General features: G+C 40.3%; 1 protein-coding gene across 4 annotated transcripts in view; it reads right to left on the bottom strand.

Annotated features, from left to right (window-relative positions):
* Positions 1 to 13,442, bottom strand: part of DACH2 (dachshund family transcription factor 2) — a gene marked incomplete at its 5' end in the record, with an annotated part of 310,111 nt that overhangs the window by 218,591 nt on the left and 78,078 nt on the right. The gene's annotated exons all lie outside the window — the stretch shown is intronic.

The raw sequence follows: 13,442 nt of genomic DNA, 5'->3' as shown, positions 1-13,442 counted from the left end.
GGCTGCTGCTGACAGTCTGTCATTCGCTGCTAGTTTCACTAACGGCACCGCTGGTTTTATTTCTCAGGTGCTCTTCTCATTTTACAGTAAGCTCAGTTTATATTCTTCACAATTAAGTAAAAGATGTTCTTTTTGTCAAGCAGTTCAATAATTAAAACTTTTTACTTTCTAAAAGTGATTTAATTCCTCTAAATATATCCTAATGTACAGAAGCAGATCCAATTCTGACATTACTCATAATTACTCTGCTCTGTCAGGCATCAGTTTTAAGTTTAAAACATTACACCCTAACTCCAGTTTCTCTCGGGTTTCCCGTCTCGGTTAGTTATGGCTGTTCTTTTCTTGAAAAGCCCTTTGTTGGAGGAAACGCCAACCCTCTTTGCAGGTGAACATAAGATGCCACAGAAGTGGCCAGATTGGAGACTACATAGAAAACAGCAGAGGAGCAGCCCGAGTACCTGCGTCCAAACAACACAGCAGTGGACGGCCTCAACGCCCAGTCTTGGCGAGACCACCGCCAAAGCACCTAGCTCGTTCAGCATCGATGGCTACTCACACAAACGTGCAGTCCACAAATGCAGACTGCAGTAATATGCTTGGGCAGAGAAAGGGAAGAGGATGGAAATTTGATTCCACGATTCTCCAAAACTCTTCTTTCTTTCCAGAGATTTCAATTGCTATTGTTTCTCCTTATGTCTAATAATATCTTTTATGTGATATTTGCCGCTATTCTGCCTTGTACTGCTTAGGCACACCTTTTCTTTTTAGTTAGTGAAGTATTTCTATGATCCCTTATATATATTTTCCTAGCTGTAACTACTTAAAATGCTACCCTTTTCTCCTTGAAAGCAACTTGTTCAAGGAAGCTAAAGGAACATCAAGCAAGTATCAGAAAAAATAAATATTGGGCTTTTTCACAAATCACAACTTTTCTGTCCATTTCTGTGTCCTCTGACAGAACCAAAGTCTTTCTATACCAGATAAAACTGAAAGGGCAATTAATAGCAATGCCACCAAAAGAGTAAGATGCCCTCCACTAAATTCCACGTATCAGTGGAGTGACGGTAGCAGCGGTGCCATGGAGAGGGACGGCCATCGCTTTCAGACAGGACAGACATCCTCTCCCAGCAACTCACACCTTTCCGAGAAAGGCTTTTACAGGTTTTTCTTACCTTCAAGATGTAGAGTAAGGTATAACTTAAACATATCATCCATACTTAAAAATGTACAGAGAGTATTTTTAACCATTAAAAAAATGTAGGGGTCCCTTCATGTCTGACATCCAATACCCTGATAGCACATCCAAACGCAACAAACTACCTCTCACTTTCAGAAAATTCACTTGGTGATGTCTCTGCTATTTTTGCTATTCTTCAACAAAAATACTTCCTGGAAAAGACTTGAGATTTAAACTGGAAGGGACACAATCCCTATAAAAACCAAACAGTATCTTATCCATATCCATATATAGGATTAGAGTTGTATGAACTACACCGGTTTGATCCCCTCTCCTCTCCAGAAAGGCTGGTCTCACCCACCCCATCCCCATCCCCACCCTTCCCTGCTGGGGGGTGCCAAGGCTGGGAGGGGGCCCCTGGGCTCAGGGCTCACAGTTTTGTCATCTACGTAGATGTATTAAGGAAAACCGGGCAGGATTGAGCCCGATGATGTATTGCTCTCCCCGACAACTCTCCGGTGAACATTCCCTACAGCAGGGACTTGACTAGATTTTGCCTTTGATGTATAAACTCACAATTTAGTAAACAAAAACATCTGTGTCCAGACAGATAAACACAGACCATCATTTGCCAACACAAGCCTCAGCAAGGACTGGATATTTACAGATTTGTATAATCACTGAAACTGTACTTTATGAAATCACTCGTGTTTGAATTTTGTCTTCTTCCAATCCCACACCACCAAATCCAGCAGGCTTGTTTATACAGCAAACAAGAGCAGTGCTGAGCGCTTCTGCATCACCCCCTTCTCCCGGGCTGCAAGGGGGCCCAATTAAAATCTATTCACACGCAGGGCCACGCAAAGACAATACAGATGGCAGGATACCCGGTCTTTTCCAGAAACAAATAAATCAATAAATCAAATCTTCTTGAATGTTGTGAGACGGTTGTTTTGTTGTGTTGTTCCCCCCGCCTCCTTCCAAACTGTGTTAAACCCAAACTCACAGATCAAGGGGAGGGAAAGAAAAAGAAAAAAAAAAAAAAGAAAAAAAAGTAAGAAAGCTTTGCTCTTTCCATTTAAATGTTTGACTAACTAGAGATTGAAATTCACCTTTTTCCCCATAATTGCTAGGCAAATCAAATTTCCTTCTAAAATGCAAATTCATTCCATAATATAAAAATGAATACATAGAGGCAGAAAGGTTTACATGTCAAACGGCAATTTTCCTAAATGGCTCACACTTTAACTTGTTTTCTTTTTTCATATCTTAGCCATGACAAAAGATTTAATGGCCATCATTACTCAGATGTTTTGTCAGCATACCATGATGAATGCACTCTTTCTGTGTGTTATTCAGAGCTACCTCACAAGATTTCTCTTCTGTGTTACATTAACAACACCCTTCATACTTAACAATTTGATCTATCACACATTTGACTAATGTTACCCATTAGAGTTCTGTGCAAAGACTTCTTGATTCGGGGAAAGGTAGTTATTAAAATTAAATATATCCTTGCCTCTTAAAAATGTATTTTCTTTAATTACTAATATACATTAAACAGGATCAATCCATTAGCGTAGATATCCCATAAGCTGTCTGTGAAAGTAAGTGTAAGGAGAACGTACCATCCATTAATTATAAGCACTCTACCTGACCTGGGGAGGCGGTGCTACCTCCTCTCTCAAAAATCTCTCCTCGGGAGCGTAAGAAAGAATTGTCAACAGAAACAAGACAAAAAGCCAAAATCCTTCCACTCAGCTCCAGGACGCCGGGAACGCACAAGGACAGGCAGCGTCACTGCATCCCAGGAGGCAGATAACACATATTGCAAAGCTTTAGCTCCGTCAGTCTCCCAAATCCAAACGTATGTCATCCCAGCTTGAAAGGACGTGGTTGGGATAATGGGAATCATTAGATAACATCACCCCCCTCCCCGGAATATCCACCCCTCTCCTTTTCCACATCACTTTGCAAAAAGCACCTAAGAAGCTGGAAGAGCTGCAGCAGGCAGCGCAGCTCACCCGCGGAGCGGGTGAAGCACTGCGAGTAAATCACCAGGTGCTCCGCAGCCTCCAAACACCCTCCCCAGCCACGAACGGGCTGTCTGCGGCGACTCCGTCCTTCGCAGTAGTCACCTACCCTCGCCCAAACCCTTGCTCTGCCCTCCTCTCTGCCATCTTTCCCTTCTGGGTCTCCTACCTCTCATTTGCTCCTCTAACCTCTTCAATTAAATCCCTAGCCCAGGCATTACATGGGGAAAGGGCACTGCCACCACCAGCCGTGATCTTGGTCGCTCTGCTCCCCGCACCATCCCTTATCCCCTACGTTTAGTTTGCAAGCTCCTCAGGGCCGAGACTTTCTGATCCATCGGCGTTTGCACACTGCACGGCGCAGTAAAGCGCTGCTGGGCTGCACGTAAACACGCTTAGGGCCCGGCAGTAAAGGCCTACGTACCGGGAAAGCTCAAAGACCGAATCCAAATGAATTAAAACATGAACACTAATGAAGCCGCCAGCATCACGTTCAGAGGTACACGCTCAGGGCAGAACAGCGCATGACTACGTCAGTAGCACTGAATGAAAAATGTGAATATTTACATGCCAGAGCTCAGAACCTACTACATTTTCTTTTTAAAATATTCATTTTTGCTCAAAAATTTAGAACTACTAATAGAAACCAGAACATGCTTTGGACACTCATTCAACTAATGATTCACTTCTCAAGTAAACTCCCCGTTGACGGTGGGAAATCAATATGGATTTCTAACGGCACCTAGTAATCTTGCTGTATTTGACATAACTTGCAAACAAATAAAAACAATCTTCAAGAAACTATTTTGTTCCATTACAAAGTATGTAAAATAGACAAATAACGACTATCTAGCCATCTTCACCATGATGCACTTTACTCTCTTGGAAGCATCAACAATACCAATAAATGATTTAGAAATAATTATTTTTTTAAAGTGGGCTTTGTTTTTTTGGATCTCACATAAGCTGTTCTTTCTATTCCAAAAGATCATTGAAGGTTTTATTTATATTTCTTTCCAGCAGTGTTTGTGGTCATGACTTTTTTTTCAAAGGGTCTTCAGAACTTAGTATATATTAATTGAACTAAACTTGTATGAAACTGTCTGAAATAATACAACAGAATTTATAGTATCTAGAAGAAAAGATTTTTCATACTTTGATATAAGTATCATAACAACTTTACATGGAACTATGAGCAACGGGTTCTTAGCTTGAGTTGAATCCTCCTTTGAAAACATGCCTTTAATTACACTTAACATTCTACTAGCACAGCGAGTAATAAAAAGATATGAAAATGTAGTGTTAACATTCCCTAGAAAACTCCTCAATACGCTATTTTACATTATCTGTCACTAACGATTATCGCATAGAAGCACTGACCATCTATGTTTTCTCCTGTCCTGTCCAAAGTTTTCATTTTCCCCTTCTGTCCTATGAGAATTATTTGCACAATTAAATCTCATCGAGAACAGCATAAATGGCTTGCACAAATGCCACAAGCTAGAGACAAGATTTGAAAAAAACAGCTCATTATATCTGCAAAAAACATTTGACTGTTTTTATGTACAGGTGAGGGCAGCAGTCATTCCACAGGACCGAAAACAAGGGCATACGCAATGTATTGCACTGCCATGGAGACAGGAACAAAGCTGGCAAATTAGACCTATTCCAGACCATCGCTTAACGAGGTAAATCCCTTCAATGCCATAAATAAGATAAAACATTCTATTTATAGGTATTAATGTTGTTATTAGACTAGAGACAAAACTAGATATACCAAATTTTCAGTGTATTGCTTGTAGCGTTATCAAAGGTTTACTCCATTGAAGAGTCTGTATTCCAGTTTTAAAAGCAGAGGAATTATTCAGGACTTTAAATTTTGCAGGCAGACCCCATTTTTACTGACAAGCTTTATAGAGAAGCGCGGTAGGCCATAAATCCTTTCCGGTTCACCATCTGAAAGCAATCAATGGCACGGTACAGCAAATGCACGTTTTAGTGGCGAATGAATCCTTTCCCATTTTTATTTTGAGCCATGAGGTAGAGTCCTGCAGCAGAGATGTGAGGCATTTCCCATAGGGGATCAATTAAGTAATTACAGAATTACTCTAGCTGTAGCATAAGAAAAACTCTGCCTATATTTTTACTATAAGGGGACAGGCTGAAGAGAAAAGGGGAAAAAAGCCACCACTCTCGCCACACTCCAATGTATGTGACAAACTGGATTAATTTACACATGTCGACATCCATTTCAAACCGCACCTCAAAGCCAGAAGTCCATTTTCAAAAGGAGACAGCTGTCTGTAGCCACGTCCCAAAGAAACCTGCCTGTCATAAACGCCACCCCACAGCCCAGCAACCGAACAAGCCACTTCAGGGTGAAGAAAAATCTGGGTAAGTTTTGTCAGAAGAAAAAAAAAAAAAAAAAAAGGGAAAAAATAAGTCATGAAACCCCATTTCTTGCTTTCAGAACTCGTACCAATGTCACACCATTACTCAGCACAACCAAAAATATGTATCCTGGGAACTGCAGGCACATGAATGCATTTTACGATGACTGTTCCTTTTACAGACCCTGAACTTATTTCTGGACTGCATTACTCTTTGTGAAGAATTTGCCTTCTGTATAGTGAAAAAAGTTGGGTGTCAAATGCTACCAAAAACCCCAATAAATCCCCTTGTTCACGAGGTTTAGACCTAGGGATCACTGCACCGCAAACCCCGTCCGGGGTTTCTGCCCTTCCCTCTCTGGGAAAGGGGCGCAGCTCCGAGGCAGGGAAAGGTCGGCGGGGCTAAGGGGAGATATGTTTTTAAGAGTGCCCCTTCCTAACCTCTTGACAAAGATTTCGGAAGCAGGGAAGCGTTCGGTTGTCTGCGGAGATCAGCAGTGAGAAGAGGATGAGCAGTTTCTCCCACACTCCGGAGTAAGTTAACGTAAACGGTACCTAGGAGCAAATCAAGGAGCATTCACGTATTTAAATGAAATGAAATGCAGTTGTTCCTGCAATCATCACAGGACCCGCAGGACTCGGCCGGATTGCTGGGATTGCTACCCGGGGCAGAGCGGCGCCCGTGAGCGCCTGCGCCGCAGCTGATGGCCTGATCCCGAACTGAATTCCCGGCCTCGGCCTAGCGGCCATTCATCCGCCCGCAGTTCATTTGTAACTCAACTCAGCACAGGAAAAGGACACTTCAAAGAAACTACACAAAGGATTGTGAAACACTTTAAGAGGTTTAGGGCATCCAAGGAAGAATAATTCTAACCTACTAAAGAGAAACATCATTTTGACCTAATGTGCTTTGTTCAGCTGTCATTGATTTTGTCAACTGTGCTATCTCAACAAATACAAGAAATAATATTTATCTCCTCTGCCCATTTCACATTTATATAGAGTTCGACAGGCTTGTAATTACCAGCCTCACAAAGAGGCTCAGCTCACGTAATTAAGCAGGGGAAGACGAAGAGAAGCGAGGAGGTTTGTTTGAAAGAAAAATACCTATCCAAAGCACAGCATGGCTTACCCAGCTTAGCGCATACTTGTTGCAATCTAAAAAAATACTACAGCCATGAAATCTATGATGAGAATGCTTCGTATGAAAACCACCGCAGGATGAAGTTCAAGAAAGGAATTTCTCATGCAAACTTTGCACTCTAATCTGAACTTTTACTGTAAGCATTCACTTTCAGTTCAATTATATTTCGGGGGATATTTAGACAGATACTCTGGAAAATCTGACTTGCTCTTGTCTACTTTAGGAGTTAGAGGAGACCAGAGATCACAGCTGTCTGGAACAAGATTATGTTTGTAAAGTACAAAAATATTAAAGATGGGAATACTTTTAAAACAAACAAACATAAAAATCTCAAAGCAAACAGAGATATCTTTCATCTTATTAAGAAAACACATGACTATTTCCTTTTTCATTCTGTAGGAAAGAGTCTTATTCAATTGTATTAAAAAACCCTTACAAATTCAGATAGGCTTTCTTCTTCCACACGAATTTCTAACCAATTTTGTAAGCATACATTGTGCAGCAAAGAATGTTTGGTGACAAAAGTATGCCGTAGCAAAATATAACGCACCGATTCCTGCATAGCGAGTTCTTGAAAGAATTCCAAGATTAAAGGAACATAAAAAATGAATTACCCTTTTTCACCTCTCAAGAGAGTAATCCTACAGGTCAGCTTTGAGGTACATCTGAAACAAATAGTAAACTGTTTGGTAAACAGAAGGATTTTTCAGCAGCCCTTTTTGAAGGAATCATGGGAAAGTTTAGATCTAATCACTGCGTAAAGATGAGTTCAAACTAAGGTTGGATCTTTTGTACACATCCTGCCTACGAAGCACACAACATGGGAAAACCAGGGGCTCCCAGGGACCCATTCATATTAGTGTCCTACTGCCTTTGCTTTTACCTTTTTAAAGGTTTTTTTTAATTTTTTTTTAGAAACAACTTTAACATACTGCTTCTCTTCTCTCAAATAGTCCAAGACACTAGTGTCTCACTCCCCATTACTTCATCAAAGGGAAAAGAAATAAAGAAGCCGAATGTACCAGGAAACTTCTGCAGTTTTGTAGTTTCCAAGAGGTTCCAGTTTGTGCCGAGAAGGGGGGGTTCTGCTGCTGCCGCCCCGACCCCAGGCAGGGCCGAGGCAGACGGCGGCACCCAGGCCTGCTGTTACCAGTACAGCACGGGCAAAATACCTCCAAATGCTTCTGCTCCTTACTACCAGCACTCGAATACACAATGCAGACTGAAATACACTGCCTACACACATAGTGGAGAGGTTTTCCCCAAATTCCTACAAACGCAAGAACTGGGAATTCTCAGGACTTAAAACCAGGCAGAGCTTGGACAAAAATCCCTCCTCCCCACAGCCTGCGCTAGGTTTCAGATGTGAAACAAGCCCACAGAAAAGTTCCTTTTTTTCTTTTTCCCCGTTATTAACATGAGAGATGGGGTCCTTGAAGAAGCTGCGACTGTATCAGCAGAGCAACTGCATCTCTCCCAGCACTGATGAAAAACATCCCACCTATGCTTAAAACAAAAACCCTGAACTCTCAGCTGCAGAAACAGCATTTGTATTTATCTGAAAAGGGATGGCAAGTCTTTAATTATTAAACCAATTGCATTTAGCAGATGGTCAAAGAAAAGTACTTTTAAAAAGTTGCCCAGAGGGTTATAAAAACGAACAAGCTAAAACAGCTGCCAGCTGGTGCGTGAAATCAATAATGAGAAAACGAGTCCTACTGTATCTTTGTGCCCATTGTCTGGCCGAAGACAGCGGGGACAAGGGAAGGGGAGCATCACCACCCGGGTGAATGGATTACGTGTATCTAATTAGGGAAGGACAAACATCTGAAGTTAGGCTGTAACGAGAGAGACCGTGCGAGCGCGTCCCTGCGCCGAGGACGCAGGGGACGGACGGGGCGGCTGCGGCGCGTCCTAAATGCACGCCTTGTTCTCGCACTGCCTGCTTCAGCGCTTGTTCCAAACGCCTGGGAAAATTCAAAATGCCTTTCAGCAGCACAAGCGCTCTTCGGGCAAAAAAGCCAAGTTAGGCAAACATATGAAATGTTCTAACGATTTTCTTCACTTGGTATACATCCTAGAAAGTAAAGAAAACACACAAAATGGAGTAAACTAAAAAGTTAGGTGAGAACTCTTCCATATTTCATCACTATAAAGTGTGGCTAAGGATATAAACGCGTGTTATATCTCAGTCTCCCAAGAGCAGCAACCTGGTTGTCACCGATTTTTATTCTCCAAACCGCACTTTAGGCCCCGTGTTCAGACTAGGATTTTTTAAACCATGGGCCTCTCAGCAACTTTAAAATAATATTAAATTTCTGCAGTAAGATAGCAAGAAAATAAATAATAAACTTTAATAATAAACTTTACTATAGGATATATATAGGATAATAAACTTTACTAACAAGGTGAAAATCAGATCAATTTTAAAGATGAATTTGGTTTTATTTAAATCATTTAAAGCAAACCACTTTTACCATAGGAACCTGACTACCTTGTGCATAAAAACAACAGATAGGTTTTTTGGCGGATAATTTATTAGCCGAATACTTTATTCCATGGCCAAAATCTTGCCCTACATCAGCAGAAACCATCGGTTTGGTTCAGCAAGCACTCGGGTTGCTTTTTGGGTTTGTTCGGTTTTGTTTGAGGCGGGTGGCGGGGGGTTGTGGTGGGGCTTTTTTAAGGTTCACCCTTGAGAACGATGGGCTATTTGATGAAGAAGGGGGTGGAAGAGGGAAGCAGTCACATGCAAAAGCAAACAAAACAGAACTGAGAGAACCACATGAAGCAAAACTTCACCTGCAGATGAGAGAGGTACTGCAGTAGCAGCACGCTCAACAAAGAGAACGCCCTATCCATTAAAGGCCTAGGTATATCACATCACAGAATCTTACTGACTTGTCACCGTGGTTTTTTCCGGTGAAGGTCCATTGATAACAAGAGAGAAACACAGATTAAGAAAGGTAGAATAAATTATTAATTGCTGCTCAAGACAGCAAAGATAACTAAACACAAAAGCATTCCAAATGTTATTTTTAGCATATAAATAGTACACTCTGTTTTAACTTACATCAGCTGTTTTCTTTATCAGATTTTTATCTTAAGATGGAAACAGTACACGTCGCTCTAGCTCCCATCAGCTGCTGTATTTTGCAGAATTTTATCTTAGCAAGAAAATAACGCTCTGTGCTTGAACTCACATCAGCTGTTTTTCTAGTTACTACTGACACAACATATTGAAAACTTTTCTCGTGCACACAAAGAGCCTGCGTCCGTACTAATGCATGGAAGTGATGCTTCCTGGGGACATCCGGATATGGACAACGCAATTAGCATTAGACGCTTTGGTTTATGCAATGGAATGCTGCTTTTTGCAAATTAAAAATTGGCTTTATTCCCATCACGTGACAGAGAAGCATTTACAAACCAGCTATGAGACGTGCAGGTTGGTAGTGGTCTTGCATGCATTGAGTAAATATGATGTACAATTATATCCATTCTGACACATATTTGATTAAAAAGAAGAGGGAGGGCTTCTTTGATGTTCCTGGAACTGGATTTTCACTGCCATCACGGTTTGGCTTGTGTTTTTAAAAACAACACCTAGATTTGTAAACAAGGTTTATTTTCAGAAGCTCAATTTACCTTCTGTTATCACATAAATTCTGTATAAATAAAGTACCGCTGTCATTTTTCTTTTCTGCTGTTCAGCAAGGCTTACTTTCAATCACACAATATATAAAATGTAGATTGCTAGCACTGAGCATTAATTTTGTCTGTTCATTTATTTAGGAATCCTGAAATAAGCTCCTGAAACATTGCTTACAGCAGAACTGTAAACTAAAAGGCACTGGAATAATAAAGATAAGGCTGTCCCATTTAGGAAGGGAAATTTCTACATTCTTGGGTAAACAGAGTGCTCTCATAAATCGAGCAATGCCTTTTAGTGCTGTCAGTGTGACTTGAGTCTAGATGGCCCATTGTGTTCCCTAAGAAACTTACTTAAAATATTTACTGTAGAATTGTTTTAGCAAGAATGATGAATAAATTTAACTCTTTTTAACAAAATATTTTGTTAAAAAGTATGCTTTTCATGAAGTTCCTTTTAATATCTGAATAAACACATGACTTGTAAGGCAACCAAACCATGGCTTCTAGGCTCTGTATTTAAGTATGTGTACAGAGATTACCGAGAGACACAGATACTGGTCTCATTTGTACTCTAAAACTATGAAATTTATAGGAATCACTATTTTAATCAAAATTTGCAACATGCAACTCCTCGTCCTCTTCTAATGACAGAATCACACAATGTTTTGCCCTTGGTGAGCCCAACTACGCGCAACAGTCCTGGTTAAAAACTTTCATGAAAAACAAATTGTCGTAATTGCACGCTATCTTCTTTCTTTGCATATCCAAAAAAATTACCTATTTTGACACTCATATTCTTGACTGGAGGATCTAAGAAAATAGCGTGAAATGTCATGTCAAAAAAAAGGTGGAAAAAACAACAGGAAAAAACCCCCACTGTTTGCATGCTGCGTTTCTGATGGTATTCCAGAACACACGCAAGCAGCAGCAAACAGGAGCAGAGTTGCAGGAATCGGATGACTGTAAGGAGGGAATGTAGAAAGTACTGACTCAAGCAGCAAAAAGCAAGAGCAAAGACCACGAGACCATTTTAAGTCAGCTTCAGTTGTAGGTATAGGTCTGTGTAACTTAAAAAAAATTATTTTTTTTTTACCATCTGACAGATGTTTGATGACCAATGAAAAAATCATCAGCGGTGTCAGTCCAGCCCAGAGTGAACAGAACAACCCATCGGAAGTACTTCAGCCATGACTAGCACACTTCTTGGCAGGCTCATTAGAGATTAAGCATCGCAGAGGCAGAACAGAAAAATTCATTCTTAGCCCTGGCACGGTTCACAAAGTACCTGGAGTATGGATAAAACACAGGTATTTAGGTATGTTTTGCCGAAGCTGGGGGTTTGCAGCCTACAGATGTGTCTGTTCCGCTGACACAATCACTAAGTTCACTTTTACAGAAAAGCCAAGTTTACAGTAAACCTTCCAAGCCTAGTATTATGATATGAAACACTCAATACACAAGACTAGTCTCCGAAAAATTATATTAGCTAAAAAATTTTACCAATCACTATTGTGTTTTTTCTTAACCTACAACAAACATTTCTGTAACTGTATTCTTTTTAACCAGTTAACTCCTACCCAAGCTAATCATTTAGCTAAAAACCACATGAAATTAGTCTTAAATGCATATGCACAACTAGAGACCTGGTCATCATCTCCTCTTCTATTTTTATTACACAAAAATACGCACTTTTGTGTTTGTGCAAAATTTTTTCTGTGTTAGATAAAGGAACTTTCCACTTTAATAACACAAGTTACATTTAGCATAGCTAAATAAAGATATTTAAAACTCATTGTCCATTTAGGTTGTTTTACAATACAACATGCTGCTTCCAAAGTGAATAAAAAAGGGTTTTTTTAAAAAATGAATTTTTAAAGTTATATAAGCCTTATTAGAAAAAAAAGTCCCATAAACAGGAAATCCACAACAGTTAGTAATGGCATAATGTGTTACGATTGTCATGGGTAATGGTAAAAGGACACTGATGTGCGATGGTTTTTTTAACTCCTTCTCAGAAACATTCACAGAAAGGAATTTATATATGAATAGCCTGCTCTGTAATGAACAAAACAACTCTTCTGCACTGTAATTATAAAAATACAAACAGCTTGACATGAACGCCATGACCTCTGTCACGTTCAGTTCAACAGCAGCCACCCTCTGCATCATTTCTTAAAGACAAATGTAGGCAATTCTAGAAATACATAGTGAGTACCAGCCAAAACACAGACAAAAAAATAGCATAAGATAAAGCTAAAAATCAGGAACATTTATCCATAACTTAAAACTTTTCAAAAGTTACAATTATGAAATATTTATCCTAGAAGCGCTGTAATTTAAGAAATTCAGAGAAGAACTGCACCTAAATCGAATACATTAGAAGTGCACAGTTAAAGTATCTGAACAACCCTACCTCTGTCCCCCACCAGAAGGGCTTCCTACGTAATGGTCCTCAAGGGACCATAGGCAACAACCATGCATTTGACAGATGCAATGAATTTTATGATATTGGTATAGAATAAACTTTTTTAAACGTAATTATTTTCTCTCACAGAGTTAAGTACTGGGGCCCACCATGGCAGACACGAAAGCTTGCCTTTATTATCATAACTTGTCCAAATCCCTTTAAGGAGTTCAAAAGGGCTTAAAGGGTTAGAAGGCGGGAAACGGAGGTGGATCTTTGCAAAACACCTGCTGTTGGATTAACTCTTTTCTTAACAAAGCCAGGACTGAACAACATCATATAAATACCGTCTCTAGTTTCAATGGGTGCAGATCGGTTTTCCTTGAAAATCCAAGCCTACCTGTGGCAACTTTTGACTTCTGACTGAAACCCGCGTCAACAAGTAAAGACCAAAACTCTTTCTAGACTATCGCGTCAACTTGTTAGAGCTGTTGCAAAACCACCGGGAATTCAGTCCAACCCCATGTCACAATTCCTGCTGCTCTTGTAACTGGTGCTCCACATCACTCTTAAGCTGCAGAAAAGATTAATTGTTTGATAATATACAGGAGGAAGGGGGAAGCGTAGGAGGGCTCGTTCC

This window comes from Platalea leucorodia (genome assembly GCF_965183815.1).
Source record: "Platalea leucorodia genome assembly, chromosome: 10".
Taxonomy (NCBI): domain Eukaryota; kingdom Metazoa; phylum Chordata; class Aves; order Pelecaniformes; family Threskiornithidae; genus Platalea; species Platalea leucorodia.
The sequence above is the reverse complement of the archived record's forward strand: the minus strand, read 5'-3'. Positions and strand labels throughout refer to the sequence as shown.